At 43.0% G+C, this 21347-nt stretch overlaps 1 protein-coding gene across 1 annotated transcript in view; it reads right to left on the bottom strand.

Moving 5' to 3' along the window:
- The window catches only part of LOC310688469 (splicing factor C9orf78-like), a 45288-nt gene that overhangs the window by 12477 nt on the left and 11464 nt on the right, over positions 1-21347 (bottom strand). Inside the window, exon 2 of the mRNA XM_083465031.1 lies at positions 11090-11242. The gene's annotated coding sequence lies outside the window, so the exon portion shown is untranslated. The remainder of the gene's footprint in view (positions 1-11089; positions 11243-21347) is intronic.

Here is a 21347-nt window from a genome sequence, read left to right on the forward strand (position 1 = left end):
ATCCAAGTCCTAGAGAATTATTACAGAAGTTACAGGGAGACCTTAATCGGTCAGCAAGCAATACAGCCAGGCGTATAAGGCTGCTAAAAGAACGCCTTGGGACAAATACCATCCCCTATGATTTGAGGCCCCTAGAGCAAAGCGAAGAGAAAGATCACGTAGTAGCCCCTCTCAGAAGAGTATTTGATGCACTTGAGGAGCCTGTGCTGGTTAACGGGCAACTCGGACCACGGCCACCTCGAACTTCGACCCTCCAGTACATTCCATTCACAACTACGGATCTGATGAATTGGAAAACACACACCCCATCTTTTGCAGAAAAACCTCAGGCTATGATGGACTTGGTGACTTCAATAATAAATACTCATAGTCCTACTTGGACAGATTGCCGCCAGCTCCTGAATACTCTGTTCACCACTGAGGAAAGGAGAGACATAATTGAAAAGGCACAGATATATTTGCGTGAGCAGGCCAGAGTGGGAAATATTTTTAATATTGACCGTCATCTCCAAGACAACTTTCCCTTGGAAGATCCTAATTGGGATCCAAACAATGTAATTCACCTGGCCAGACTTACCACCTACCGCCAGACGCTTGTGCAAGGTATCCGCAGGGCATGCCAGAAGCCCACTAATATGTCTAAAGTCTCAGAAGTAGAACAGAAACCAAATGAGAGTCCAGGAGACTTTTTAGAGAGGCTGCAAGAAGCCTATCGTATATGGACTCCTTTTGACCCTGAAGCCCCTGAAAACAGCAGAATGATTACTGCTACATTTGTGGCCCAGTGCGCTTCTGACATTCGTAAGAAAATTCAGAAATCAGAAGGATGGGAAGGGATGCTGATGAGCCAAATTATGGCCATTGCACGCCGAGTTTATCGGAATAGGGATGAGGCTGAGAAACAAGAGAAGAAGAAGTGGCAGAAGGAAAAGATGGTAATGCTAGCCACAGCAGTGAAGCAAGACTACCGCCCCTTAAATGGAGGAAGAGGGCGGGGAAGGAATCCACCACTGGGAAGGAATCAATGTGCGAATTGCAAGAAGGAGGGTCATTGGAAGCGGGAATGTCCTGAACCCCTGAGGTTGGAAGAAGTACGCCCAGGCCCAGGCCCAGGCCCAGGCTCCGGCCCAAGAAACCAGGGACGGGGACGGGGAATGATCCGAGATGGAAGATATCAGAGACCTGGACAAGGACGGAGTAGGGACAATGTCATTGGACTGGCAGAGGAGGATTTTACCCAAGACTAGGAACGACCGGACTCCATAAAGTTAGGCTTCCAGGAGCCCACGGTCACGATTCAATTAGGAAGCCATTTAATAGACTTTATGATTGATACTGGGGCTGAATACTCAGTACTCCCAGAACTATTGCAGAAGAAGGCATCCAAAAGTGTAGTCATTAAAAGTGCCACTGGTCAGTCAGCTAAGAGGTCTTTCCTCCAACCTTTGGAATGCCAGATTGGGGGACATCGTTTAACCCATCAGTTTTTGTATATACCTGAGTGTCCAATACCTCTCTTAGGTAGAGATATGCTGTCCAAATTGCAGGCCCAAATCACCTTCACTCCTCGAGGTCCAGAAATGAAACTGCCATCAAAGGCAGCAGGAATAATTTCCCTCTCAGTACCTAAGGAACAATCATGGCGCCTAATGTCAGCCCTGCAAGTCCAACCCACATTGGATACAGAGTTAAACAAGCTCCTCCGAACCCTACAGGTGCCACCAGGAGTATGGGCCGAAAATAGCCCACCAGGAATGGCCAAGAATATAGCTCCAATTGTAGTAACCTTAAAACCTATGGCTACCCCTGTATCTGTAAAGCAATATCCTTTACCCCGGCGAGCAGCAGAGGGCATCCAGAAACATTTGGACCGCCTATTAAAATATGGTCTGCTTAAGCCCTGCCAATCAGAATGGAACACACCCCTTTTGCCTGTTCGAAAACCTGGAACAGATGAATACAGGCCAGTGCAGGACTTGAGGCTCGTAAACCAGGCTATCGAGACCTTGCACCCAAATGTACCAAACCCATACACCCTGCTGAGTTTGATCCCACCAGAAGCAACATTTTTTACTGTATTGGACTTGAAAGATGCATTCTTCTGTTGCCGGCTGGCACCACAGAGCCAACCTATATTTGCCTTCCAGTGGGAAGACCCTTTGACAGGAACAAAAGGCCAGCTAACTTGGACAAGATTGCCCCAGGGATTCAAAAATTCCCCAACTTTATTTGGCACTGCCTTGGCGAAGGATCTAACAAGTTACCCCTCAATACCTGGAGAAAAGGTGGTTCTGCAATATGTAGATGACCTTATACTAGCAGCAAAGGATTTTGATACCTGTAAAGAAGGTACAGAGGAACTGCTCCACTTGCTCTGGCAAGCTGGCTACCGAGTTTCCCAGAAAAAGGCACAGTTATGTTTAGAAAAGGTCAAATATTTGGGCTTTGACATCTCACACCAACAACGAGCATTGAGACCAGAGAGGAAAGAAGCTATTTGCCTTATCAAGGAACCTACCACAAGGAAACAACTCAGAGGATTCCTGGGAACAGCAGGGTTTTGTAGACTATGGATACCTGATTTCAGCAGTCTGGCCAAGCCCTTACATGAGAGCACTCGAGGTGCAGAAAAGGACCCATTCGTATGGGGACCTGAGCAGCAACAAGCCTTTTTAGTTATCAAACAACGACTTATGGAGGCCCCAGCCCTTGGACTGCCTAATTCGGAAAAACCCTTTCAGCTGTATGTACATGAACAGAATGGGATTGCAGCGGCAGTCCTGACCCAGAGATTAGGAAGTTGGAACCGTCCAGTAGCTTATTTGTCAAAACAATTGGACTCAGTAGCAAAAGAATGGCCTCCATGCCTAAGGGCAGTAGCGGCCACTGCAAGCCTTGTCAAAGAAGCTGATAAATTTACCTTCGGCCAGACGATGTATGTGAATGTACCTCATGCTGTTCTGACACTCATGGAATATAAGGGTAGTTATTGGCTAACGAACCCAAGGATGGCTAGGTACCAAGGCCTATTGTGTGAAAATCCCAGGATTCATCTACGAGTAGTGAATATGCTCAATCCAGCGACTTTGCTGCCCCTACCAGAGGTAGATGATGAAGAATCACATGATTGTCTCCAAATAATGGATGAAGTTTATTCCAGTAGACCCGATCTGAAAGATGAACCATTGAAAAATCCAGATGTTGTATATTATACTGATGGTAGCAGTTACCTGCATGAAGGTGCCAGACGAGCAGGATATGCTGTGGTCACCAATGAGGAAGTTGTGGAAGCTGAAGCTTTGCCTGCTGGCACCTCAGCACAAAAAGCTGAACTTATAGGTTTAACTAGAGCTCTGCAATTGGCAGCCGGATGTAAGGCAAACATCTATACTGATTCTAAATATGCCTTCTTAACCCTGCATGCACATGGAGCTCTATGGAAAGAAAGAGGTCTAATAGGAGCCCACGGGAAGGCCTTGAAATATGGACCTGAAGTAGAAATCCTGTTAGAAGCAGTATGGGCTCCAGAACAGATTGCTGTAATGCACTGCAAAGGTCATGGACGAGGAAGGGATCCAATAACCAGAGGAAATCATGCTGCTGACAAAGCAGCCCGAGAGGCAGCCCAAAAGCCTGTGGGAGGATTTATAGCAGCCCTCATACCAGAGGTAGTTCCAGAAGAAGTTAAACCTCACTATACCCCAGAAGAGAGGAAGTGGGCTGAACAGGAAGGAGCAGTTGTGAAGGACGGTTGGATGATCCTGCCAGACAATAGGATTTATGTACCTCATCATCTAGCAGGCACAATTGTAAGAAATTATCATGAATCTACTCACCTTGGCGGTACTGCAACCAGAGAGAGTCTCAGTCGGAAGTTGTATATTATTAACCTATCACAATTAGCAACTTGCATTTCACAGAAATGTGTTCTTTGTGCTAAAAACAATCCCAGGCAGGGACCGGTACAACCTCCTGGAATCCAACATGTGGGATATGTCCCCATGGAAAGCCTAATTGTGGACTTCACAGAGCTGGTCCCTTCTAAGGGATTCAAGTATCTCCTTGTGTTTGTAGATACTCTTACCGGATGGGTTGAAGCTTTTCCCACCCGAACTGAAAAGGCACGAGAGGTAACTAAGAGACTCCTCACTGAATTGATCCCGAGGTTTGGATTACCTAGATGCATTGGAAGTGATAATGGGCCAGCGTTCATTGATCAAGTAGTACAAGAAGTATGTCGAGTCCTACAAGTGAAATGGAGACTGCATGCAGCCTATAGGCCTCAGAGTTCAGGGAAAACTGAAAGAATGAATCGGACTCTGAAAACCCAATTGGCAAAATTAACCCAGGAAACGGGATTGGGATGGGTAGATGTGTTACCCATAACACTGTTTCGTGTTCGGTGTGCACCCACAAAAAGACTTAAGTTGTCACCTTTTGAGCTCCTGTATGGGAGACCGCCCTCCTTTGTTCAGGATATTTCAGCTGATCTTAAACAAATAGGAGACCATGTGACACAGGGACAAGTGCAATCTCTCTCCCGTGTTTTTGTTTCTCTTAACAGGTGGGCCCTCGAGCGCACGCCGTGCAGCATTGCCGAGCCGATTCATCAGTTCCAGGCTGGCGATAGCGTATGGGTGAAAGAGTGGAAACGTGATCCACTTGCACCTAAGTGGCGTGGACCTTACACCGTCTTGCTCTCTACTCCAACAGCGGTGAAGGTAGCTGAGGTGACCCCCTGGATTCATCACTCCCGTTTGAAGAAGTCCGAAGGCAGTTGGACGTGCAAAGGTGACCCCTCTAATCCTCTTAAACTGACTCTCTCCAAAAACCCCTGTATCTAGCCCTACCGGGAACGGGCTAGGTCACGGGCAACATTAGACGACCGGCCTGCTGCAGCCACAACCTGGAAGCTGGCTGACCTGCGCACGCCTGAAGCTTGAGGAGCATCTGAACCAGCGATTGTGAAAGGAAAGATTCTCTTATACAATTAATTGAATGCCCCCCCCCCTTGTGGAACAATTATCAGAGATATTACTCATTGGGGATCCTCGGGATATATGTTTTGGTCTTGGTGGTTCCCCATTTCTGTCACTGGGGGAATTATATTGGGACTAATATTTATTTGCTATCACAATAAGGTAATCTTTTGTGGAAGGAATGCATATGCTAGACATCAACATGATTTTATTATTAATCCTGATCCCTTGGGAAGGGGAAGGGTCCTTGAATCTGACCAAATTAACTAAATATGGATTCCGCCATGACCACAATATGTGGGTAGGTTTAGCTGAAATGGTAGCCAATGTTGCAAATAGGACCAATTGCCTTGTTTGCTCTCTTGGGCCAGATGATTCGGAGGGAGGTATGCCCTTATTACCGATACCATTAGATGCCATTGGTATGGTAAGCGAAATACCACACCAAACAGAAATACAGAATTTCCCCGGATGGAACTCAACTAAACCATTACGAGTTATACCTGTACAAGGGGAATTCTGTGTACATAAATCATCAGATGCAGCTGATTCTACCATGATAGGCTCTTCTCATTGTCACTATACTTGGGATAATATTAAGAATACCTGGGCACACGATACTACCTATCGAACTCGGAATACCTTGCCCTGTGCACCTCCTTTTATTCATGCATGGAAAGTGGTATGGAACATAACTGTGACAGAAAAAGGCAATCTAACATACTGCACTGTGAACTCTCTACCTCTTTTGCTATTTCGCCTTCTGTACTCCACGTACCAAAAACCTCAGACCCGATGGTTGTGGTGGATATGTGGAGAATGGGCATACAAGAAACTCCCCTCCAAATGGAGTGGGACTTGTTTCCTGGGATGGGTATTACCACCAATGTGGATTATGCCCACTAATTTGGCCAAGCGTACACGAAGAAACGCTGATATTTCTCATATAGCAGGAGGAAGTACCCAAAGTTGGAGCGGTACTGATGATTGGCCACCAGAGCGCATTATAGCCTATTATGATCCTGCCTCCTGGAATCCTGGTGAGCTCATACAAGGGGCACGGGATCCTATTTATAATCTAAACAGAATAATTCGATTGCAAGCAGTAGTGGAACTTGTAACCAATGCAACGGCCCAGAGTTTGAGACTTATTGCACAACAGTTGGATGAAAGTAGAGCCGCCATTTTGCAGCTGAAAATGGGAATGGATTATGTACTTGCCAAGCAGGGAGGCCTATGTGGAGTCTTGAACTTGACAGGGAATGCCTGTTGCTTTAACATTTCAGATAATGGTGAGGCAATCCGTGTGTTGGCCACAAAGATGGAGAATATAGCACATGTCCCAGTACAAACATGGGAAGGATGGGATATGGGATGGCTCACCAATTGGTTACCTAATGTCACAGGACTCAAAGGGATATTATTGTCTTGCTTGTTTTTCTTGACGGTAGTGGTAATGGTTTTATGTATGATGCCATGTATCATTTCATGTTTTAGAAGTACAATTAGCAAGATGGTTTCAAATGAAACTCTACCTCATATCATGGCCCTATACAGAGCTTTACCTCAGGAATATGATGAAGGTCAAGCTATCAAGGACACTTGGGACGAAGGTCCTTGAGCTTGAAAGGGGGGAATGAGGCATCAGGCATAAGCCTGCATTTTATTAATGTTTGATCAGGACTTGTATATTAAAGAGATAGCTTAAAGATTTTCAAAAGTTTCATGCCAGGCAGACCAGCTGCTTAGAGAACCTTGACAGTGTTTTCCTCCTAGACAAGGGGCCCCTTTGATTTATAGCAGAAAACAATTCTCAAAGTCGTAAAAGCTGGAATTACAGACTGAGTGAGGACACTGACCCTACATGTTACAGAAGATAACAAAGGCAGAGATAAATATAATTAGGAATGAGTAAATAGTAAAATAATACCAATGTGCCTCCCAGTAAAATGAGCTAGATCTTCTTTCTAAGGTTAAAGACCAAATGGAGAAGCATCTAGCTGGTAGAAAGAAAGCATTTTTGGGAAGTCTCTTTTTAAAAGCTGTTTCTTTCTTAAACTGAGAGAGTTTAAGGGCAATAAATGTTGGGAAGAGCTAATGGGAAAAGCAACTGGCTGGAGAAGGGGGGGAGTGTAAACAGGGGAAGAGGCTTTTTTCCTATTTTATTTTGAGGCTGTAAACTGTTCCTTCCTTGTTACTTTGAGGAAGTTTATCCTTCTAAAAAGCTATCTATGATAATGTATGAAATATGCTGGCTTAAATGTAATTATGCAAAGGATTTAAGAAATGCTAGATTTCATATAGTTGTAAGAGTTGTATTTTGAAATTAAGTCAGCCACCAGTCTAGCCCCCCTGCCAGACAGGAAGACGCCATCCAAGCAGTCCTGAACAGTCCTGATATATAGCTGTCAGACATTTGTTTAGAAACCTTCAAATGAAGGAGATCTTTCAATGTTGATGTGAAACTCAAGATCCTTGACATATGTTTAAGATAAAAATTTAAGATTAACCATTTGTTTTAGAAGGCAATAGGGCAAGGAGGGCAAGAGGTGAGCTGGTAATTAAGATTCCTTGTTGAGACACATGTAAGATATATTACTACTTATTTGTCATTTATAGATGTAACAATATATAGCTCTTTGTGTTCCATATAAGGACAGGAGGATATGGGTGTATCTTTTAGGATTGGATATAGCAATCAGCCAATAGGAAATTCAACCAGGCTGATTGGACAGAGGCAGCCACAGGAGGAGCAAAGGGGGCTGGATTAAGGGAATATAAGTGCTGGCCATAATGGCAGGAGGCCAGGCCAGAGCTTGGTAACCATATACCACTGTGCCTCTCATTTATTTGTCTGACAAATAAATAATTATTTTAATTTCTCTATTGCTGCGTTGAATATTTCATTCCAGCTAAGCGTTAACCACAAGCAGGGTGCTACAATACCTGCAAACCGCAACTGCATACAACAACTATACTTTGCAAAGGCATATGTGGAACATTACAAAGAACAAGTTCATTTTCTGCAAGCACTGCTTCTTAAGGTTGTCGCGTCTGTCACTTGTATTCATAAAGACATACGTGGAACACAAAAAAAGCTTCTATTTGGACATTACGTATATAAGAACTGATCTATGCAGCAGAGAGCATTGTTGGCTGCCCACTCTCCACCTTAGAGCAGATTTATGCCACAAGGTGCCATAGGAAGGCACTGGACATAGTAAAAGATCCATCGCATCCTGGTCACTGTCTCTTCGAGCTCTTGCCGTCGGGACGGAGATACAGGACGATGAAGACAAGAACGAGCCGTCTTAAGAACAGCTTCTTCTCCAGAGCGATCTCGGCCCTGAATGGGAAGCCCGGACTTTGAAAGTCATCTAATCTCCCTTGATGTATTATACTGTATTGTTTAATTAGTGTTTTTATGGAGCAGTCAAGTAATTTCGTTGTCCCCAAAGGGGGCAATGACAATAAATATATTATTATTATTATTATTATTATTATTATTATTATTATTATTATTATTATTATTATTATTTTATTATTTTATTATTATTATTATTATTATTATTATTATTATTATTATTATCTATTTGTATTTCCTGTTCAAAAGGTTGGTCTTTAATTGCTTCTACTTAATTTGATAATGTGAAAAGAGGTATGTTTATAGGATGTATAAAGAATTCATATAGTTAAACACAGCCAGTTACACTGTGGGTGTTATTGTTAGTTGGATTTACGTAACTAAAGGTTTGATAGGGTTGTGCATGAGTTCTTCTGGCATATATTATGGCAAGAATACTTTTGCATGCTGTTGAGGGCCCATAGTTTGTGTGTAACTTTCTCATTTGCTAATATGCAATGAGAGTTACTTTTCCGTTTCTGGAGCTATCTGAAAAGAAGAACATGCAAGAACGCATGAAGAGCTCGCTGGATTAGGCCAATGGCCCATCTAATTCAGCATCCTATTCTCACAGCAACCAACCAGATGCCAGTAGAAAACCTGTAAGCGGGACCTAAGTACAAGCTTGATGCCATCAGGAGCATTCTTCCATGAGCATGCATGGCTTGTGGGTAAGACACATCCAACATGCTCTGCTGGTGGCTTACAAATGGGCCAAGGCATGGAAGAACCAAGCAATCGTGCTGTTTTGCTTCTGAGGATGCAATGACCAGCCCTTGTTCTCTTAAGATGGTTGCCTGCATCTCAATTTGTATATTTATAAGTAGCCAAAGAAATTTCATCTGTCTCCAGTGCACTCTACCTCCCTCCCTACCCACAAGAAAATAGACTGTGCACTGTACTTACAGCTCAGGCAAAGGGCAGGTTCTGCCCACAAAGCCATTTATCCACTCTGTTGCAGATTGATCAGTCTGCAAACACCTACACCTACAACTCTGCTGTAGAATAACTGCTTGTATCAGGATGATAACGAGTATAATTTTAAAATTTATGTCTCATTATTCTGTTCATAGGAGGGATGAACCATGGAGCCTAGGGCTTGCCGATCAGAAGGTCAGCGGTTCGAATCGCCGTGACGGGGTGAGCTCCCGTTGCTCAGTCCCAGCTCCTGCCAACCTAGCAGTTCGAAAGCACTTCAAAGGGAATGTAGATAAATAGGTACCACTCCAGTGGGAAGGTAAATGGCATTTCTGTGCACTGCTCTGGTTCGCCAGAAGTGGCTTAGTCATGCTGGCCACATGACCCGGAAGCTGTATGCCGGCTATCTCGGCCAATAAAGTGAGATGAGCGCTGCAACCCCAGAGTTGTTCGCGACTAGACCTAATGGTCAGGGTTCCCTTTACCATTTATTTTGTTCATAAAGCAACCAGAGTAGTTTAACCACAAAAAAGAACTACCATCATGGTGCTAAGTCTATTGTTACATCAGCACAAGGATATACAATGGTGCCCCGCAAGACGAATGCCTCGCAAAACGAAAAACTCACTAGACAAAAGGGTTTTTCGGTTTTGCGTTGCTTCGCAAGACGAAAAACATCGCAAGACGAAAAGACTCGCGGAACGAATTATTTTCGTCTCGCGAGGCACCACTGTACGCTTGTACCATAGAACACTTGTACCACTTAGAAGTCAAATAAAAAACAGCAGCAGAATGAAACTTTAAAAGGAGGGCCTGGACAAGACCTGCCAAGGAAAATAAAGAACTTATTTATGTATGCTACAACAGCGGTAAGAGTCTTGATAGCACAAGGATGGAAGAATGAGGAAACCCCGACAAAAGAACAGCGGCAAGAAAAATTGATGAACTATGCAGAACTGGCGAAACTGACATGTAAATTATGAGATACAGTGGTGCCTCGCAAGACGAAATTAATCCGTTCCGCGAGTCTCTTCGTCTAGCAGTTTTTTCGTCTTGCGAAGCAACCCTATTAGCGGCTTAGTGGATTAGCGGCTATTAAAGGCTTAGCGGCTATTAAAGGATTAGCGGCTAAAAGGCTATTAGCGGCTTAGCGGCTTAGAAAAAGGGGGGAGCGAAAACAAATCGGAACACTTGCAAGACGTTTTCGTCTTGCAAAGCAAGCCCATGGGGAAAATCGTCTTGCGAAGCAGCTCAAAAATGGAAAACCCTTTCGTCTAACGGGTTTTCCGTCTTGCGAGGCATTCATCTTGCAGGGCACCACTGTAAAGACAACTGTGACTTTAAAGAAGAATGGGAACCTTTTACAAACTATTTAAAAAGACAACAAAATGAACTGGACTCCTTGGCAGGTTTTGAATAAACATACACAAATTTACTGGGTTAATACAGTGGATAGATAATATAAGGATGTATACAATTTTACAATATGCAGAGAACAATATGAGTTGAGAAATCAGAGAGAGGAGCTGAGGGAAGTCTTGGGGGGAAGGGGGAGGGTTTGTTGGGGAGGTGGGAGGGGGAAAAGGGGGGAATAATGAAGATGATTTGTTTTGATAATTTGTTATGTTGAAATTGTTAATAAAAAAATTTTTTAATAAAAAAAAAATCTTTAAAAGCCGGGCCAGCCCTACTATTAGAGAGAATGAGGCAGTCGCCTCAGGTGGGAGATCCTGAGGTGAGCAACAGCTATGAGCTGTTTGAGAACAGAGCTGTGTGTTTTACTGCCTACCCTGCTGCTGCCCAGAAGTTGCTGTTCTGTCAGCAGTGCTGAAATAAGGTTTAGCTACCAGTCGAGTTGGCTCTGAAAGACGGAGTCGAGAGGGTGTCATCTTGGCCTTCGTCAATGGAAGCAAAACTTCTTGGGCTGGCCCTGATGAAGAGCCTGAGGAAATAAAAGCATTCTCCATTTATTTCTAACAGATAGTAAAGAGCAAGGCTGATGAATCTCCACAGGGAGAGTATACCAGAACTTCAGTGCCTTCAGCAAAAACGCTTGGCAAATATTTCACTGCAGATTTCAGGATTGGAAAGGAACAAAGTATCTTTCAAGTGTTCAAATTCAAAATGACCTCAATGGATCAAGAAAGGAACTATATCTTGTTTTTAACTCCACATTTTAGGATATGTGAAAGAAGATTTTATTTTTTAAAAAATACAGGAATCTATCTTAGGATATGATGTTGCGTTAGTAGAAGCAATGTAACCTGATCCTGTTATAATAAATATATCTTACATTTAGTGCCATCAGTACACCGTGGCACACTACACAATAGTGCCTCACCCAGTCACACAGCATGTCCACCTTTAAAGGACTAGTTGCAGAAAACAGAAAATGCTGGATTTCAGGACATTGGTAGAACAGCTGGACATGGCACAAATTAACCAGAAGAACCATGGGACATTCCTCCTGGAAGTCTGCATTTTCAAGCAGGAAGAGAAAGATTGTAAAACAGTTGTCATGTGTGGCAACACATAACAACTCATATTAAATCTCATAGAATCATAGAATCATAGAATCATAGAGTTTGGAAGAGACCACAAGTGCCATCGAGTCCAACCCCCTGCCAAGCAGGAAACACCATCAGAGCACTCCTGACATATGGTTGTCAAGCCTCTGCTTAAAGACCTCCAAAGAAGGAGACTCCACCACACTCCTGGGCAGCAAATTCCACTGTCGAACAGCTCTTACTGTCAGGAAGTTCTTCCTAATGTTTAGGTGGAATCTTCTTTCTTGTAGTTTGGATCCATTGCTCCGTGTCCGCTTCTCTGGAGCAGCAGAAAACAACCTTTCTCCCTCCTCTATGTGACATCCTTTTATATATTTGAATATATAAATCTGAGAACAAACAGAAAAGCAGAGCTGCAAAAGTAAAAATGCAGGCATGAAGCTGTGTGTAAATAAAGATATTGCTTAGTACCATCACATCCATTTTTCTGCTTAACCCCATAGACTAGGGGTCAGCAACCTTCAGCCTTAGAGCCATATGCAGCCCTTGGCCTAATTAGATGCAGCTGGCAAGGAGAGGGGAAAGAGGGATGGCACAGAAGGGAGAGGGAGGGGAGTGCCCGAAAGAGAAAAAAGGGTGACAGCCAGGAGAGAGAAGGGGGTGGTCCCTTTTGGTCTGAGCACCACCCATTTTGGGAGTCTAACACCCCCCACTTTTGACTCCAGCCCCGCCTACTTTTGATTCCAATCCCAGTATTCAGCCTCCAAGGTACAGTGGTGCCTCGCAAGACGAAAAGAATCCGTTCTGTGATTCTCTTCGTCTAGTGGTTTTTTCGTCTTGCGAAGCAAGCCCATTGACGGATTAGCGCTATTATCGGCTTATCGGATCAGCTGATAAGTGGCTTAGCGGCTTAGAAAAAGGGGGGAGGGGGAAAAACCCGCAGGAACTCGCAAGACATTTTCGTCTTGCGAGGCAAGCCCATAGGAAATTCGTTTTGCGAAGCACCTCCAAAACGGAAAACTCTTTCGTCTAGCGAGTTTTCCGTCTTGCGAGGCATTCGTCTTGCGGGGCACCACTGTACTGCAGCATTCAACTTTTTCCTTTTTTTTAAGGCTGCCCACCCCTGATATAAGCAATGCAGGTTTCAAATTCAGAATTGCCTGGCCTCATTAAAACTGTAGCAATATTTTTCAGTGGGGACGGATTTCAATCTAGCCCAAGTAAATTTATTTTTGTGTATTCAAGAGAGGGTTGCATTCAAGCAGCAATTTGGTTTTCTCCCACTAAGTTAAAAAAATAATAATGGAAACTGTTAATTACGGAAATAGAAGAGATTTGAGAAGAAGAGAGAAAAAAGCTCTCCACCATGGAGTCTGCTAATAGCTCCTTTAGTGACACCTAGTGCAGTCAGTGGAGATGAGGCACTATTAAACGCTGTAGCTGAGACACACTGCCTTGTTAATGTTACTTTGATTTCCAATAAAATGAGCTAACTCAATAGTGCTGAAAGGCAACCATTTCTTTTAGGCTCCAATTTGCATGCATATTCTAATTCACATTTGAATCTTTGAAAGAAAAAAAGGCAGCTAAGCTTATGGACCATACTGTCTGCTCAGTTCGTCACTTAACTGTTAGAACCACTGGGTCATTAATATCAATAATGAGAGAGAACTGCAATTAGGATCCAAATGAAATATGCCATGCCTCAGTTGATTTATTAGAATGTTTGTCAGTACAAAATGCCGTGGCACAGTAGACAAGGCTGCTGTGATTGGACTGCTGCCTTCTCTCTAAATAGGAATCAAGAAAAATATTCACAGGGGCGATCATTCCATTACTGAGTGGGAATTCAGAATATAAAGCTGAACTTTCTTTTTTTTAAAAAGCAGCAGTGCCTTGCTAACTCATATTAATGTTGGGAGGCGTATTACCAATTATTGAGTGTTGTCAATTAGCGAGTAATTATTTTCTTGCTGCTGATCTGACCCTTTCACTCTTTCCATTGAACACCTCCCATTGGCTCCTCTTTGCACGGTTAATCAAATCTAAACTACTTGCCATTATTTTCAAGGGCTGGTGGTACTCAATCTCTGACTTACATTTCAGATGGTTTCCCTAATCCCATTTCCTGAAGCAGACTCTCTGCCAGGGAGGACGGACTCACCCATCCATTTAGTTAGAAATTATAGCTAGTGGGTGGGGGAGTCAAAATGGCTGGCAGGAACAAATTTTATACCCAAGGTAATTGGAACAAACTACTGAGGGAAGTGGTGTGTTCTTCCCTGCATGCAGCTTTCATATCAAGGTCCACCCCCACCCCCAGCAGCCAAATCACTTTAAAGTCACATCCATTTCAGAAAGGAAGAGATAAACACATGCTTATCCAATCCAGTCTACTGTATGGAAGTGGAATATCTGATGCAAGATCTATTTATTTATTCATCTGTATTACATTTTGCGTGGACAGGCGGAGACACACACACACCCTGAACCCCAGGCAATCCCCAGACAGAATAATGACACCCGACAATGTTTCCGAGCACAATTCAAAGTGTTGGTGCTGACATTTAAAGCCCTAAACGGCCTCGGTGCAATATACCTGAAGGAGCGTCTCCACCCCCATCGTTCTGCCCAGACACTGAGGTCCAGCACCAAGGGCCTTCTGGCTGTTCCCTCACTGCGAGAAGCCAAGTTACAGGGAACCAGGCAGAGGGCCTTCTTGGTAGTGGCACCCGCCCTGTGGAACGCTCTCCCACCAGATGTCAAAGAGAAAACAACAACCAGACTTTTAGAAGACATCTGAAGGCAGCCCTGTTTAGGGAAGCTTTTAATGTTTAATAGATTATTGTATTTTAATATTCTGTTGGAAGCCGCCCAGAGTGGCTGGGGAAACCCAGCCAGATGGGTGGGGTATAAATAATAAATTATTATTACTACTACTTACTACTACTACTACTACTACTACTACTACTACTACTACTATTGGATTAAAATTGGCCACAACTTTATTAAACGTTCAGATGTAGGAAGACCTTGGCTTAGGCATTGGGCGTTTATCCCTCCCAGTCCCCAGCTGGGGATCTGGGGAACATCAGGGTTATCCAAAGTGTGTGGGGATTGGGCTGACTCTAGAGAACGTCTGTTCAAGCAGAGAGCCCGTCCCCCACCCCCATTTCGTCGCGCCGTAGGGGAGAGCACTGACAACCCACTGGCATATGGCCAATGCCTCCCCTCAAAATACCTCTTTAACGGGGAACCCTGGGGTCGCTGCTGCGGGGGGGAGGGGGTCACCGCCACACACACACACACACACACACACACACACACACACACACACACCATTGAAGGAAGATAGACTAAAGGATTCCGCCCAAGGCCTAAAAACTGCCAAAGTTGTGATGTTTTGCTAACAGGAAGGCAAAACCTGCCAATGCAGGGAAATTCCTTCCTGGTCTCTCAACGGCATCCATCAAAGACCGCAGCAGCCCCCACATAGCTGTAAAGAAGAAGGTTAAACTGCAAAAGAAGGCATGAACTGAGGGAGGGCAGGGTGGGGGAAGTTCTGGAGCCGACTGAGGACTAACAGGTAAGTTACACTCCCTATTGTAAGTGTGGGGCGGTCCTAACTCTACCTGGCCAACACCCTTGGCAACGCCCCCCCAAGCTGAGACTGGCTAATTGTCAAGGCTAGGTGGGAACCTCCAGGTACCCAGCTTGGGGGGGGGGAGCCAGCTACCTTGCCAGGAGTCTTGTAGTCCCGGGTGGCTGCGCGTGACCACACAAAAGCCGCCGCCCAGTTAATGTGGGGAGCGGTCATTATTACCTTTCTCCAAGGAGCTGAAGGTGGTTCTCCTCTCCCCATTTTATTCTCACAACAACCCTGTGAGGCTAAGAGACACTGACTGCCCAAAGGTCATTCATTGCTGAATAGGAACTAGAACTCAGGTCCCCCAGATCTTAGTCTAACAACCTACCGGCTGTGAGTGCTGAAAGCCACTCCCTGCAAGACCCTTTCCATCTGGCCTGGGGGGCAGGGCCCAGGCTCACCCTGCCCTAATTCAGTGACTGCTTTTAAATGTTTTAAAATGGTTTTAATTTGTGGTGTTTTAGATTTTGGTTTATGGTTTGGCTGGGGATTAGTTTTTTTTTAATATAACTGAATTGCTTTTTGTTTTGCTTTTAATTAGTTTCTATTGCTTTATAGTTTGTAGTTGGTTTTTAAGGGGAGAGGGTCAGGGCTGCCTGGGAGTGGGCCCGAGCCAACAGAATGGCTGGGGCAGGTTCCACGGGGGGATGCACTGGGGCACCCAATCTCAGTGATCACAGGTAGGAAGAGGAGTTATGCTATGACCAGACCATGTCATTACAGAGGAGGCAGGTTTAGTCGTTGTCTGAGGACTATTCCTGCCTCCGGGTCTGGTCCTGTCTGGACGGATACTAGAATCAGCAAGGGATACCCACATGACCTGAAGGTGCTGCTGTGCAATGCCAGGTCAATGATTCATAAGACCACTGGCATGATCAATGACTTGATCATTGATGGAGGACTTGACCTGGCACGTGTGACAGAGACTTGGTTGGATGGAGCAGATGGGCCTGTCCTTGCCACTGCTTGTCCACCAGGTTTCTTGTATGCACAGCAATCCAGGTCATATGGGTGGGGAGGGGGGGTTGCTGTGATTTTTAGGAAGTCACTAGCTTACACCATGCGTCCTATTGGGAAGACCCAGTTTTCTGATTGCATGTTCTGGAAGTTGGGCAATAGGGGCAGTACAGGATTCCTTTTAGTGTACTGACCTCCCCGCTGCACCAAGGATTCCCTGCCCGAGCTGCTTCAGGTCATGGCAGATGTTCTCCTGGAGACACCTAGTTTGGTTGTCCTAGGGGATTTTAACATCCATGCTGACACAAGGGGCCGCTTGGGAGTTTGTGGAAAGCATGGCCTCCATGGGGCTGTCCCTGAATAAGTTTGGTCCAACTCATAGTTGCGGACATGCCTTAGACTTGGTGTTCACCTCCATTGACGTGGGTGATCTGAAACTAAATAAAAGCGAAACAAAAGAAGTGCCATGGTCAGATCACTTCCTGGTGCAACTGGACTTCTCCGCAACCCTTACCCTCTGCACAGAGGTGGGACTGATTTGGATGGTCCGCCCCTGCCACTTAATGGATCCAAATGGTTTCCAGAGAGTGGTAGGGGATATTTTATCCCATGTTGATGGCATTTCAGCTGATTCACTGGTGGCCCACTGGAATGTGAAGTTAGCCAGGGCTATCGACTAACCATCACCCAATCAACTGCTATGTCATATTCGAAACTGCTTTCTCAATTCTTTTCCAGAGGGGTTTGCCCTCACCAGCTTGGAGCTGGTGTTTGCAAAACACAAGGCCAATTATCCCTTGGGAACTAGTTATACAGTTCCCATGGACCCTGACCATGGATCTCTCAAGTTTTTGACAAGGCTGGGCAAAGAGGGGTTTACTCTGCCTATTAAGAAGCTGTGATTTGCTGGTGATGAAGAAGGAGGTAATCACATATGGTTTTGGTAGCAAGCTATCTTTCTCTGATCTCTGGATTCTGCACCTTTCTCTAAGGTAGATGCAAGTCTGGGAACAAAGGTTTATGGAGGGATGCCTGGTCTACCTGGACTCTGATCACACCTACAAGGAGTCGGGCATTGCAGTGGCAGCAGAGTAGCAACTGTTAACTCATTTAAGGTCAGAGCTTTATTGGCCAATTGCCATAGTTAATTAACCTCAATCTCCATGATGAATCTTCCTAGCTAAACCTAGCTAATTCTTCTCTTTTTTAAAAAAATGGGGTTATTTTATAATTTCTCAATACAGAAAATAACATAACCAGGGATTCCCCTTTATATATTTGTTTTCTATTCAAGGGTAAGACTAGGCATATCAATGAAGGTGAAAGTTCACAGAAAGTTGTGTGTAGATTGTCCATTGTTTGTGTTGCAGTGTTAGGGTATTATTAACCTTTGTTCATCTCCAGAGAGATGTTGCGTGTGCAGTCAGAGAACAGGGACAGCTGTCATTGGAGACAGGTTCACCTGCTCAATAATTTCTGCTTGCCATGCAGCTGTAAAAGACTCAAAGTGATATTGGGATGCTTTAGAGAAGGTTTTTGCTTTCAAGGTGGTCTTGAGGATAATTTTAGTGGAGAAGAGGGAAAACTTGGTGAAGAGGTAAAATACAGGAGAACTTCAAAACTGACTAAGAGGGGAGAAATAAAAAGCGTAATTTCATTACTTTTGACTTTAATTTGTTGTTATTCCTTTTAATCTGCATAACAATCTAAATCCGAACAAGAGTTATACATAAATGGAGATTTTACATTACAAACTTTGAATTTGATCATAAGGGGGGGGGGGTTAAAATAGATGTTCTTTAAATGTGTTGGCAGTTTCATATCTGTTTATTTATTGTTGTCAAGTGTAAATTACCAAATGCCTTAAACTCCCACTTATTAAATATTGTCAGAGTTCCAATAATGCTTGTCAAATACTAAATCCATTCAATGTCAGCTATAAAATGCCATACTGCACGTCAGCTATCAATTTCTGTCAGTTAGAGCTGCAAACTTAAATCATTTTAAGCAGTAGATTAATTATCTAAAACTTTAGCCTCTAATCCTACACACATTTATCAGGGAATCACTGTTGAATTAAAGGGGATTTGCTTCTGAGTAGACATGGATGGAATTTCACTCTTACTTGATTAATCAGGTGGGCCCGATGAAGGCCAATTTTAATTGAAAGGGCCAACAGCTTGAAGTGTGCTTGTTGTTTTTTTGGCATTATTTTGACTGTGGTATTAATTTGACTGTGGTATGTTATTGTAACAGAGAATGGAAGACAAAATATTTAAAATGATGGTACCTTCTGACAATGCAAAACTGTGCAAAGAAATATATGGTTTACTGGGCAATATAAAATGCCAAGTGTAAATTAAATAAACTAATTAATAGTAGCTTTGTGTATTAAATAGCAAATTATCTCACTCTGCCATTAGTGTCTCAGAAAGGTGAATATACTGGGGTTATGGTAATAGGAATTTTTATTTAAGAGATTAATCAGGGGAAATATTCTATACATAACTGACAATTCTACAAATATTCAAGACTGGATTCCAACATCAAAAATCATTGGATTTCAAATACTGATGCCAAATAGAAGCTTGACTAATCAGACACATGAGTAAATCTTATCTTTCATGCCTTCTTAGGTACCCACAATAGTCCATCATGTGCAAATCCCCATGTATCATTTTTTTCATAAGACAGCCAACAAATAATAATAAAAAAGAAACAATACCATCAGCTACTTTTGCAATACATTCCAAACAGGGAACAATTTTCAAACATTTCATCTAGACCCAATCTTTTGTATCGTAATCTATCAGTTAATTTGGCTGATTTAACAGGCAACACTGTTAAGGAATTATTGGGGTTGAAACCAAATCAGGGATATCGGTCCATAACATATATGTCATTCCTCTACTGCAAGGTATGCAATGTGAAGAAAGAGTTGTCAGCTATGTTCTACATGAATGTCATGGTTTGCCTCTGGCTTCTTGCCATTTACCCTTAGTGATTTTCTACTCGGAAAGGTCAAAATATCCCAGGTGCTATTCTAAGGCCACTGGGTAATTCATACGGAGAGGGTGTTTTTATGCTTCGTCTTGTATATTCAGTGTTTATATTTAAAATCAACATTGCATAATGGCCTCCATCACTCGCTGTGTTAGAAGAACTATCAACGGTGGCCAGACAGATATGAGCATTGTCTTCATGTAACTACCAGGAATGTTCTGCTGCTTATCAAGTTATATTCATTTTAAAAAGGCTTTGTTTTAAAATCATTTTGGTTACCATACGTAATGTGAGTTATCTTAGCATCAGGAATATTGCTATGTCCTTAAAAAACTCAAAGCAGAGGCACATGGCAGAATTTTCCACAGAACTTCCATAAACTATTATTGTTACTATTATTTGTTGTAATAATACATGGTAAAATTTCAATATAAATTGAAAAAAATTAAAGGACATGAATTGGCTGAAAGTGCTCACCCTGCAATGACATATAAAGGACAAATCCTACACCACTTCTGTGTGCTATTTTGGGGGTTCTCCTGTCCCCTCAGAGTAGATTTGGGGGGCACAGGAGAGGAGAGCGGAGAAATCCCCATTGCACTAGCAGGACTCATTGTGCTGGCTTCCACTAGAGCAACTCTTAAAATGAATAATGCCCATTATTTGGCTATATTTTGTCACTTCATTATCTAAAAATGGTATATTATGTTTTATAATAATAATAGCAACTAATACCTAGTAAAGCACTGACTTAATATGAAAACAATTTATCACAAAGCTTAGCTCTATCAGCCATACTACAGTTGTGGGTAATCTTTAATAGGTAGGTATTAACAGATATTAATTCTAAATTAATTAGGTACTAATGGATACTAATGAAGGGGTTTACATGCAATCTCAAGCCCCTTCCAGGAAAAGCAACATTGAAATTTATGGATATCGAAAGCCTATTCCCTAGTCATATTTTCCTCTAACTTTGGTAGAAAAATGTTATGAATGGAAAACTTCTTATATGTATTTGTTATCACAATAAATTATTGTGTTATTGCTATTGCTATCTTATTTATATGCTGCCTTTTTCCCTGACAGGAACTCAAGGCAGCTTACAGATAAAATAAAAAGGACTAAAAAGGAGAACAACAATGCCATTAATGATTACTTTGACATTTGAGGGCTTATAAGTTTCAATAATGTATTACTTATTTCCATTTAAAGCCATTTTATATAAAATCTGCAGGCAACATTATTGAGCAAAGGTGGTTGTTTTTGGTTGGTTGGTTGGTTGGTTTGCTTGTTTTTTTAAAAAAAGCTGAACAATGTTTGAAATCATTAACTGGGCAAGAGTGAGGTCTGATATGAGTAAGAAATGTCTTCAACCTGGCTTTGGAATCAAGATTGGTAGGAAGGAAAATAAGGGAGAATTAGTGTACGGCCAAACCTCACCCTGAATGTGGATGCTTTCTGAATATTTCAAGTATGTGATTCTCTTGAAGACTAACTCTTGAAGATGTGGGGGGGGGGTATTTTCCTTTGTTCTTCCTAGTCAATAGCAGTTACACACCGTCTGTTAATGTGGGCCGCATGATGTTAACCAAGCAGAGAATTCTATTCTGGGGCTAAATCGAAAAATTGTAGCCATAGAAGGCCTTTTTGATCAGAGTTAGCAAAACATTGTGCCTTCTCCATTCCCCCACTGTCCCTCCCTTCCCTTCTTTCTCAGAGACTCTGCCAAGCATGTCAGATCATTCATGTTAAATTATTCTTGATGGCATTGAGATGTGCAGTACTGTCATCCAAAGACTGGCTTGTGCAGCTGTCACATCCGTTTTCTTCCCGAATCTTGTGCAAGAACCCAGCCATGTTCCAAGCTAGGCTTATCTGCTAATTTATCACGAAAACCCAAACAGACAGGCCTGACAAAGCAAAACAAAAAG

The sequence above is a fragment of the Podarcis liolepis genome, assembly GCF_965112155.1.
Source record: "Podarcis liolepis genome assembly, chromosome: 11".
Lineage (NCBI taxonomy): Eukaryota > Metazoa > Chordata > Lepidosauria > Squamata > Lacertidae > Podarcis > Podarcis liolepis.